Below are 11,238 nucleotides of genomic sequence, written 5' to 3'. Positions count from 1 at the left end.
ATTGGGATAAAATTCACATACCATGCAGTTCACCCATTTGACGTGCACAATTTCAGCCAGTCGTGGTGGGTCACGTTTGTAATCCCAGCACTTTGGGAGACTGTGGAAGGAATATCGATTGAGCTCAAGAGTTCAAGGACACCACCCTTAGCAACCTAAGTGATACCCTGCATTTACCAAAAATAAAATTCTCAGGGTATGGTGGCATATACCGCATATACCTGTAGTCCCAACTACTCAGGAGGCTGAGGTTGGAGGATGGCATGAGCCAGGGGAGGTCCAAGCTGCAGTGAGCCATTATTGCACCACTACACTCCAGCCTGGGTGACACAGTGAGATCCTGTCTCAACAAAAAAAACAAACCAGGCGCAGTGGCTCACACCTATAATCCTAGCACTTTGGGAGGCCAAGACAGGTGGATCCCCTGAGGTCAGGAGTTTGAGACCAGCCTGGCCAACGTGGTGAAACCCCGTTTCTACTAAAAATACAAAAGTTAGCAGGGCGTGGTGGCGTGGGCCGGTAGTCTCAGCGGGAGGCTGAGGCAGGAGAATCACTTGAACACAGGAGGCAGAGGTTGCAGTGAACCGAGATCACGCCACTGCACTACAGCCTGGGTGACAAAGGGAGACTCCAGGTCAAAAAAAAAAAGGAAAGAGAAAACTACAGTATCATCTACTTTTTAGATTTTTAGGTAATTTTTATTTTGAGATCATTGTACAAATTATTGATAAATTTAAGAACAGTAAAATTTTAAGAAATTGTACATAAAAATTTATTCTATGCAGTCAAATAGTACAGAGAGATCCTGTGTTCCTTTCCCACTTCTCTAACATTGTGCAGAACTGTAGTAAATATCACAACCAGATGTTGACATTAGTAAAATTCAAGATACAGAATATTCCCATCATCACAAGGATCCCTTCCATTGCTTTTTTATAGCCACACCCACATCCCTCCCATTCCCAGTCTTTCAACTCCTGACAACCATTGATCTGTTCTCCATTTCCCTAATTTTGGCATATTAAGAATGCCAAATAAAGGGATTCATAGAGCCTTTTGGGATTGGTTTTTTCCACTCAGATTAATTCCCTGGAGAATCATCCAGGTTGTTGCGTGTACCAGTAGTTCATTCCTTGGCCAGGCACAGTGTCTCACGCCTGTAATCCCAGCAACTTTGGGAGGCTGAGGCAGGCAGATCACTTGAGCCCAGAAGTTCAAGACCAGTCTGAGGAACATAGTGAGACCTCATCTCTACAAAAAAAAAAAAGAAAAAAATAGCCAGATGCAGTGGTGCGTTCCTGTAATCCCAGCTACTCAGGAAGCTGAGGTGGGAGGATCGCTTGAGCCTGTGCTGTAGTGGCTGCAGTGAGCCACGATCGCGTCACTGCACTCCAGCGTGAGTGACAGAGTGAGAACCTGTCTCAAAAAAAAAAAAAAAAAAAAAAGAAAAGTACTTCATTCCTTTTTATTGAAGCTGGGCTATGGATGTACCACCGTTGGTTTATTTATCCATTAAAAGACATCTTTACTGTTTCCATTCTGTGGCTATTACAAATAAAGCTGCTACAAACCTTCATGTACAGGTTTTTATGTGAACATGAATTGACATTTCTCCAAGATAAATGCCCAGGAATACAATCACTAAGTCATAAGTCGTAGTGCATGTTTAGTTATTAACAAACAGCCAAACTGTTTTCCAGAGAGATTGTACTATTTTGCATTCACACTGGCACTGTATGATCTTGTTTCTCCACATACTTGCCAGCGTTTGGTGATGTTACTTTTTTTATTATAGCCATTCCATAGATGTGTAGTAATGTCTCTTTGTGGTTGTAATGGGCATTTTTCTGATGGCTAATGATGTTGAACATCTTTTCATGTGCTTATTTGACATCTGTCTATTCTCTCTTTTCTTGGAAAAGATAGGATCTTGCTATGTTGCCCAGGCTGGTCTTGAACTCCTGGGATAAACTGATCCTCCTGTCTTGGCCTCCCAAAGTGCTAGGATTTCAGGCATGAGCCACCATACCTGGCCCCTGTATACTCTTGGGTGAAATGTCTGTTCATATATTTTGTCCATTTTGTAATTAGATTGTTCAGTTTTTGTTAACTGTTGAGTTTTGAGAATTTCTAATGTATCCTAGATACCAGCGCTTTGTTGGATATGTAGTTTGCAGATATTTTCATCTTTGTTTGTTTGAGACGGAGTCTCGCTCTGTTGCCCAGGCTGGAGTGCAGTGGTGCGATCTTGGCTCACTGCAACCTCCGCCTCCTGGGTTCAAGCGATTCTTCTTTTTCAGCCTCCCAAGTAGCTGGGACTACAGCCACGTGCCACCACCCCCGGCTAATTTTTTTTGTATTTTTAGTAGAGACTGGCTTTTACTGTGTTAGCCAGGATGGTCTGGGTCTCCTGACCTCGTGATTGACACCCCCTCAGCCTCCCAAAGTGCTGGGATTACAGGCGTGAGCCACCACGCCCAGCCACCTTTCTTTATTATATTTATTTATTATTTTTGAGACAAGGTCTCACTCTGTCACCAGGCTAGAGTAGAGTGGCATAATCACAGCTCACTGCAGCTTCTACCTTCCAGGCTCAAGCAATCCTCCCATTTCAGCCTCCTGAGTAGCTGGGACTGCAGGCACGTGCCACCATGCCTGGCTGTTTTTTTTGTTTTGTTTTGTTTTTTTGAGATGGAGTCTCACTCTGTCGCCCAGGCTGGAGTGCAGTGGTGCGATCTCAGCTCACTGCAACCTCCGCCTCCCGGGTTCAAGTGATTCTCCTGCTTCAGCCTCCTGAGTAGCTGGGACTGTAGGTGCGTGCCACCACGCCCAGCTAATTTTTTTGTGTTTTTAGTAGAGACAGGGTTTCACCATGTTAGCCAGGATGGTCTCGATCTCCTGACCTTGTGATCCACTCACCTCGGCCTCCCAAAGTGCTGGGATTACAGGCGTGAGCCACTGCGCCTGGCTTGTTTTTGTTTTTGTTTTTTGAGACAGTCTCACTTTGTCGCCCAGGCTGGAATGCAGTGTTGTGATCTCAGCTCACTGCAACCTCCACCTCCCAGATTCATGTTATTCTTGCACCTCAGCCTCCTGAGTAACTGGGACTATAGGTGCCTGCCACCACACCTGGCGAATTTTTATTTTTTTAGTTGAGATGGGGTTTCACCATGTTAGCCAGGCTGGTCTCAAACTCCTGACTTCAAGTCATCTGCCCGCATCTGCCTCCCAAAATGCTGGGATAACAGGTGTGAGCCACCGGGCCCAGCCACCTGTCTTTTTTTTTTTTGGGGGGACAGAGTCTCGCTTTGTTGCCCAGGCTGGAGTGCAGTGGCGCGATCTCGGCTCACTGCAAGTTCCGCCTCCCGGGTTCACGCCATTCTCCTGCCTCAGCCTCCTGAGTAGCTGGGACTACAGGCACCCGCCACCGCGCCTGGCTAATTTTTTTGTATTTTTAGTAGAGACGGGGTTTCACCGTGGTCTCAATCTCCTGACCTTGTGATCCGCCCGCCTCAGCCTCCCAAAGTGCTGGGATTACAGGCGTGAGCCACCGCGCCCGGCCCTGTCTTTTTTTTTTTTTAGGGGGGATGGAGTTTTGCTGTTGCTGTGCAAGCTGGAGTGCCATGGCATGATCTGAGCTCACTGCAACCTCCACCTCCCGGGTTCAAGTGATTCTCCTGCCTCAGCCTCCCAAATAGCTGAGATTACAGGCATGCGCTGCCACGCCCGGCTAATTTTGTATTTTTAGTTGAGACAGGGTTTCTCCATGTTGGTCAGGCTGGTCTCAAACTCCCAACCTGGGGTGAACTGCCTGCCTCAGCCTCCCAAAGTGCTGGGATTACAGGCATTTTTTTTTTTCTTTTCTTTTCTTGTATATAATGCACTATTTCTCTCTGGCTTCCTTCAAGGTTTTTTTTGTTGTTGTTGTTTTTGGGGGGGGTTGTATCGAGTTTTCTGAATTTGTTTATGATGTGTCTTGGTGTGCATTTATTTGGGTTTATTCTGCATGGGGTTCTTTATGCCTTTTTGCCAAATTTGGGAGATTTGTAGCCATTATTTCTTTGAATGTTTTTCCAGCCCCTTCTTATGCCTTCGTCTGGGACTCCGATGACATAAATATTAGATCTTTTGTTATTTTCCTGAGGCCTTGTTCTGTCTTCAAGTTCAGTGATTTCCTCTGTCTTCTTTATTCTGCCATTTAACCCATGCTTAAGTTTTTTTTCTTTTGCTTAGTGCATTTTTCAGTTCTGAAATGTCTATTTTATTCTCTACATCTTCTCTTTGCTGAAACTTTTTCATTTGTTTCAAGCATGTTCATAGTTGCTCGTGGAAGCATTTTAAGGATGCCTCTTTTAGAATCTTTGTCAGATAATTCTAAGTCTGTGTCATCTTGGTATTGGTGTCTGTAGATTGTCTTTTTTTGTTTTTTTTTTTTTTTTGAGACGAAGTTTCTCTCCGTCGCCCAGGCTGGAGGAGTGCAGTGGCGCAGTCTCGACTCACTGCAAACTCCCGGGTTCAAGAGATTCTCCTGCCTCAGCCTTCCAAGTAGCTGGGATTACAGGCGTGTGCCACCATGCCAGGCTAATTTTTGTGTTTTTGTAAAGATGGGGCTTCACCATGTTGGCCAGGCTGGTCTTGAATTCCTGACCTCAAGTAATAACACCCACCTCAGCCTCCTGAAGTGCTGGGATTACAGCTGTGAGCCACCACCCCCAGCCAAGATGATCCTGGCCCTTGATGTAAAGAGTGATCTTTGACTTACAACCTGGACATTCTGGGTGTTATGTTATGGACTCTTGATCTTGTTTAAATCTCTAAGTAATGCAGGCTTCCTCTGCTGGGGCAGGGAGGGGCTGCTTCCTCATTGTTGCTGGGTAGGGTGTCTGGGGGAAGGAATTCCTTGTTACTGCTGTATGGCTGTAAGAGTTCCCCATTAGGCCTTGGTGATATCACTCTGCCTGGGAAGGGAGGGGTGCTGCTTCATTACTGCTGGATGGGATTGAAATCCAGACTCCCTGCCTGGTCTCCACTGACTTATCAGGGAGTGAGTTGCGGAGGACTCATTACTCACCAGGTGGGGATGAAAGTCCCTGATCTCTATTCTGACATCAGCTGAGTGGAGTGAGGAAGTTTCCTGTGGAGTTTGGCTGCAGTAGAGCAATTGTTCTTTAAAACTTTAAAAGTGTTCCATCTTGCTGCTCTTTTCCTGGTCCTTTGGCTAGAGAGAACAGGTTTCTTTTTTTTTTTTTTTTTTTTTTTTTTTTTGAGACGGAGTCTCGCTCTGTCGCCCAGGCTGGAGTGCAGTGGCACAATCTCGGCTCACTGCAAGCTCCGCTCCGACTCCCGGGTTCACGCCATTCTCCTGCCTCAGCTTCCCAAGTAGCTGGGACTACAGGCGCACGCCACCACGCCCGGCTAATTTTTTGTAATTTTAGTAGAGACGGGGTTTCACCATGTTAGCCAGGATGGTCTCGAACTCCTGACCTCATGATCCACCCGCCTCGGCCTCCCAAAGTGCTGGGATTACAGACGTGAGCCACCGCGCCCGGCCGAGAGAACAGGTTTCTGTTTGTAGTTTTCTTTGTCTATACCTATTGGCATTTCTGGATTGTAGGCTTCTCCAGTACCTAGGTCTGAGACATATGAAGCAAAAAGAAAATCAAGGACTCAGTGCTCGGCCAGGTGTGGTGGCTCATACCTATAATCCTAGCATTTTGGGAGTCCAAGATGGGCGGATCACTTGAGGTCAGGAGTTCGAGGCCACCTTGGCCAACATGGGGAAACTGTCTCTATAAAAAATACAAAAATTAGCCACGCATGGTCATGTGTGCCTGTGGTAGTCTTGGCTACTTGGGGGACTGAGGTAGGAGAATTATTTGAGCCCGGGAGGTCCAGGCTGCAGTGAGCCCAGATCATGCCACTACACTCTAGCCTGGGCAACAGAGCAAGACCCTGATAAAAACAACAACAACAACAACAAAAAACTCAATCCTCTTTCCTTGGGTCCTCTGGTTCCTAGCCAGTCTGCTTCCTTCTCTCCACCCTTCAGAGTCTTGTTTTGTCTTAAATGTAGTACCTCGTGTTTTTAGCTATATTTAGCAGGAAATAGACCTTTTATATATGCTTTAATAAGATGTTGAAAAATTGTCCTGCTTTCCATAAAGATTTAATATCAATACCTTTTAAAAGTGCCTATTTATGTACACCCTCCCCTGTCAACCTATTTATACCACTTCAATCATGGGCATCTCTGATGCCATGGGACCACGTCTCGGGGAAGGGGCAGAACAGTCTTCAGACCTATATACTGAAGCATACTCAGGGATCTGATCAGAGAGGTGTCAGTCACTACCAGTGGTGACGGCCCATGATTGGTGAGCTAAAAAAGCTTCTGTGCTAAATGATGGAGACAGCCTACTAATGTTTTGGAAGTTACCAGTTGACCACCACTCCAAATTAGCTAATGTTTAGGTTTAAATATCTTGGAAACTTGAACTTTTTTTTTTTTTTTTTTTTTTTTTGAGGCAGAGTCTTGGTCTGTCGCCCAGGCTGGAGTGCAGTGGCGTGATCTCAGCTCACTACAAGTTCCGCCTCCTGGGTTCATGCCATTCTCCTGCCTCAGCCTCCTGAGTAGCTGGCACTACAGGTGCCTGCCACCACACCCGGCTAATTTTTTGTATTTTTAGTAGAGATGGGGTTTCATCGTATTAGCCAGGATGGTCTCGATCTGCTGACCTCGTGATTCGCCCGTCTCGGCCTTCCAAAGTGCTGGGATTACAGGCGTGAGCCACCGTGCCCGGCCAGAAACTGGAACTTTTTATATCACTAGTTTGCCTTTTCTTTTCTGCACACACTCCCTCTCTCTCTCTCTCTCTCTATATCCCTCTCTCTCTCTCTCTCTCTCTCTCTCTCTTTAGAGAGAGAGAGAGAGAGAGTGTGTTTTTTTGAGACGGAGTCTCACTCTGTCGTCCACGCTGGAGTGCAGTAGCGAGATCTCAGCTCACTGCAGCCTCCACCTCACAGGTTAAAGCGATTCTCCTACCTCAGCTTCCCAGGTAGCTGGGACTACAGGCGCCCGCCACCATGCGATGCAACTCATTTTTCTGTAGTTTTAGTAGAGGCGGGGTTTCACCATGTTGGCCAGGCTGGTCTCAAACTCCTGATCTCAGGTGATCCACCCACCTTGACCTCCCAAAGTACTGGGATTACAGGCATGAGCTACTATACCCAACCATTTCTTTAGTCGTAGATATATCTTCAAGTTTTCAAAGTGCTTTCATATTTGTGTTACAGTTACAAAAAGACATTATGAGGAGGTTAGGAGTAATTACTGTCTCTACTTTATGGCCCAGGAAAGCTCACATGGTGACTTGGTGTCACGAGGCCTCTGTACTTGCAGGCTCAGTAATTGTTTCCACTAGCAACCGAAAAAAACTTTACAGTTTAAAAGTAATCCTCACTACTTCCCTGTCCCTCAGCTTTTGTGTAATGAGGTGTCACTAGTGAAAGATACTAAATTCTTTGAGATTTTCAGCCAATAAGGGAGAATTGATAGCTGTACTCTGTATATGAGTTCTTTGTATTACTACTAAAAAATAATTGCAGGCATGAGATAACAGCCATAGGTTTGTAGCGAATGTTGTGTTCATGATTCATCAGAAAGATTGAGTCCGAAACTGAAAAAAAGAAAGTGGATGAGTTGTCCTTTAAAATGGTTGCCAGCTAACACTCATAGGGTATAAGGATCATATAATGATGTGTCGTTTTTTTTCTCTCAAAGACTCATTTGCTGAGAAACAGCAGACTGTTTTTGCTCGGTCTTGCCTTTTTAATTACCCCTCTACCTAGCCAACATCATATTGGTAGGCGTCAGTAGTCGGTTTATTTCCCTCATTCTTTGTGCCCTGGGATAGGGTGCCTCCTGCCCAACTGGGGAAATTCAAGGCATAGACCTCAAAGGCTTCGTGTTTCAGACAGAACCCTATTTAAGTATATCATTTCCTAAGGGCAGGGCATTTAACACCTGAAAACTAATTTTCCTTTGGTTTTTACTTTTTTTCTTTTTACAACTTACTTTTCCCAAATGTATGTGTTTATTCTTGTATCTTGAAATTAATGAATTACAACTTGTATCATTTTCATGTGCAGTGATAAGTTCAGTTACATTTTTTCTTACACATTTAAAAAAATAACTTTATTGAGACGTAATTCACATACCATACAATTCACTCATTTAAATTGTAAGGCGAATGTTTTTCAGTATATTAGAGGATTGTGACACCATCAATACAATCTAGTTTTAGAGCATTTTCATCCTCTCCTCCCAAAAAGAAAGCCCTGTATCCACTGAGTCACTCATCCTCCTCTCATTCCTCTGCCCCAGCCCCGGGCAACCACTAATCTACTTTCTCTCTGTATAGATTTGCCTATTCTGGAATGTGATATTATTATAGGTATATAGGTTTTTGTCCATGATTCCTGGTTATAACTCCCATAGCTCTTGTTATTTCCTAAGTGACTAAAATAAGCTTGTATTTTGTTAAAGTATTTATCCTTGGTTCCTGAAGTAGCTTCCAAACAGCTTCAGAGTGATAAAGGTGAAAGACAGTCTTTCGTTATAATGTTGGGGTGCTTTAGGCCCCAGAAGCAGGCCTGTGGCACTCCTTTCACCTGCTGCTTTTTCTCCCCGAGGGAGGCCATAGAAACTAAAAATATACTCTAATATTCCCCCACTGTTCTGTCTTGGAACCGGCCATAAAGAAATTCTCTGACCTACCTTGTCTGATTGTAGGTCACAAGACACCCACTTCAGGAGTCCTGCCTCACACGCACAGGAAGGAATCCTGCACAGAGAGACCAAGAAGAATCTGAACAAACAGGCCTGGCTGGGTTTCCCCACTCAGTCTGTTGGTATTAGATCATACCCTTTTTGTCTGATCACATATCTACGTGGTTATCTATGCTTCAGTCATGTGTATCCAAAGAAGTCTCCATAAAAGGCCCAAGATAATGGGGTACAGAGAGCTTCTGGATAGCTGAACATGTGGAGACTCCTGGAGGGTGGGATGCCTGGGGAGGGTATGGAAACTCCGTATCCCATCCTACACCTTGACTTGTGCAACTCTTAATCCACATCCTATGTTATATTCTTTGAAAAAAACAGTAGATGTAAGTAAGTATTTCCCTGAGTTCTTAGAAATTTATTGAACCAAAGGAGGGGGTCATGAGATCTCCAGTTTCTAGCTGGTTGGCCAGAAGTACAAGTAAGACAACTGGGGGCTTGCTATTACATCGGAAATAGGGGGCAGCCTTGTGGGATTGAGCTCTTGACCTGTGGTATCTGATGCCATCTCCAGGTAGGTAGCAGCAGACTTGAATTGCTTATTGGTAGGGAGAATTCCTCATACATTTAGTCACAGAAATCTTCTGTGTTGATTGTTGTGTGAGAGCAGAGGAATAGACTCATAATGTCTTTTGCATCTGCTTCTTTTTACTGAGCATAATGTTTTCAGGGTTCCTCCAGGTGGAGCATGCGCCAGCACTTCTTAGTTTTCATTGCAGAATGCTATTATATTCTATAGATATAACATGTTTTGCTTATCCATTCATCAGTGATAGACATTTGAGTTGTTTCTACTATTTGACTTTTACCAATAATGCTGCTATGGGCATTTGTGTACAAGTTGTTTGTGGACGTACATTTTCATTTATCTTGATTATATATCTAGGAGTGGAATTGCTGAGTTATGTGGTAACTTTATGTGTTTATTGGCTATTAGTATATCTTATTTGGAGAAATGTCTATTCAAATCCTTTGCCTACTTTTTGATGGAGTTGTTTTTTTTTTTACTGTTGCATTATAAGAGTTCTTTATATATTCTGTATGTAAGTTCCTTATCAGATAATTGCAAATATTTTCTCCCATCTATATCATTTCTTTCTTAATAAGTTATTTGAAGCACAGAAGTTTTTTATTTTTTTTTTTTTTTTTGCTTATTTTGAGACAGAGTCTCACTCTGTCAACCAGGCTGGAGTGTGGTGGTGTGATCTCAGCTCACTGCAACCTCTGCCTCTTGGGTTCAAGGAATTCTCCTGCCTCAGCCTCCCGAGCAGCTGGGACTACAGGCGTGTATGACCACGCCCAGCTAATTTTTGTATTTTTAGTAGAAATGGGGTTTTGCCATGTTGGCTAGGCTGGTCTCGAATTCCTGACCTCAAGTTATCCACCTGCCTCAGCCTCCTAAAATGCTGAGATTACAGGCGTGAGCTCCCGCTCCTGGCCAAGTTTTTTATTTTGATGAAATCCAATTTGTGGGTTTTATTTTATTGTTTATACTGGTGGTGTCATAACTAAGAATCCATTGCTTGAACCAAGGTCACAGAGATTTACTTCATGGAAGTTATAAAACTTCTAAGTATCTTATAGTTTTATCTCTTACACTCAAGACTTTGATCAATTTTGAATTTTGTATATGACTGTGTGACTTCATTCTTCTTTACACGTGGAGCTCTAGTTGTCCCAGCACCTTCATTTGAAAAGACTGTTCTTTTCCTCACCGAATGGAGTTGGCACCCATTTAAGTAGAAATATTCTTTTAAACCAAGTTTGTCCAACCTCCAGCCCATGTGGCCCAGGACAGTTTTGAATGTGGCCCAACACAAGTTCGCAATCTTTGTTAAAACATTATGGATGTTTTTGCAATTTTTTTTTTGTAAGCTCATCAGTTGTCATTAGTGTTAGTGTATTTTATGTGTGGCCCAAGACAATTCTTCCAGTGTTGCCCGGGGAAGCCAAAATATTGGACATTCCTGTTTTAAACCAAAATTCAAAACACTTAGATATTTTGGACAGCTCAGAGGCGCTTTCAGAAAAAGCGTTTTAAACAATTGAACGTCTCTACCAAATAACATACTATTCTTAAAGTTGACTTAGTATCAGTTACAGAATTCTAAGTTGAATTTCAAGACCTAATGTTGACTGGCCTGCAGTTTTCCTTCTTCTTGTATTTAATATATTTTGTTTGTTTTTTATTTTTTTAGAGATAGGGTCTCGCTCTGTCACCCAGGCTGGAGTGGAGTGGCACGATCATAGCTCACTGAAGCCTGACCTCCTGGGCTCAGGCGATCCTTCCACCTCATCCTCCTGGGTAGCTGGGACTACAGACATGTGCCACCATACCCTGATAGCTTTTAAATTTTTTGTGGAGACGTGGTTTCACTACCAGGCTGGTCTCAAAC

At 43.8% G+C, this 11,238-nt stretch overlaps 1 protein-coding gene across 28 annotated transcripts in view; it reads left to right on the top strand.

Moving 5' to 3' along the window:
* OGDH (oxoglutarate dehydrogenase) overlaps positions 1-11,238 on the top strand; it is a 474,703-nt gene that overhangs the window by 381,095 nt on the left and 82,370 nt on the right. For 11 of the 28 annotated variants that reach the window (XM_077996820.1, XM_077996812.1, XM_077996831.1 and 8 more), the window contains exon 2: positions 8,792-8,910. The exons of 7 other annotated variants lie outside the window; for them this stretch is intronic. The gene's annotated coding sequence lies outside the window, so the exon portion shown is untranslated. Of the gene's footprint in view, positions 1-8,791; positions 9,015-11,238 lie in introns of all 28 variants that reach the window. 10 more of the 28 variants (XM_077996821.1, XM_077996813.1, XM_077996826.1 and 7 more) reach the window with 2 other exon arrangements.

This window comes from Macaca mulatta, chromosome 3, assembly GCF_049350105.2.
Source record: "Macaca mulatta isolate MMU2019108-1 chromosome 3, T2T-MMU8v2.0, whole genome shotgun sequence".
Taxonomy (NCBI): domain Eukaryota; kingdom Metazoa; phylum Chordata; class Mammalia; order Primates; family Cercopithecidae; genus Macaca; species Macaca mulatta.
Note: the sequence above shows the minus strand (reverse complement) of the source record. Positions and strands in the feature narration are given on the sequence as shown.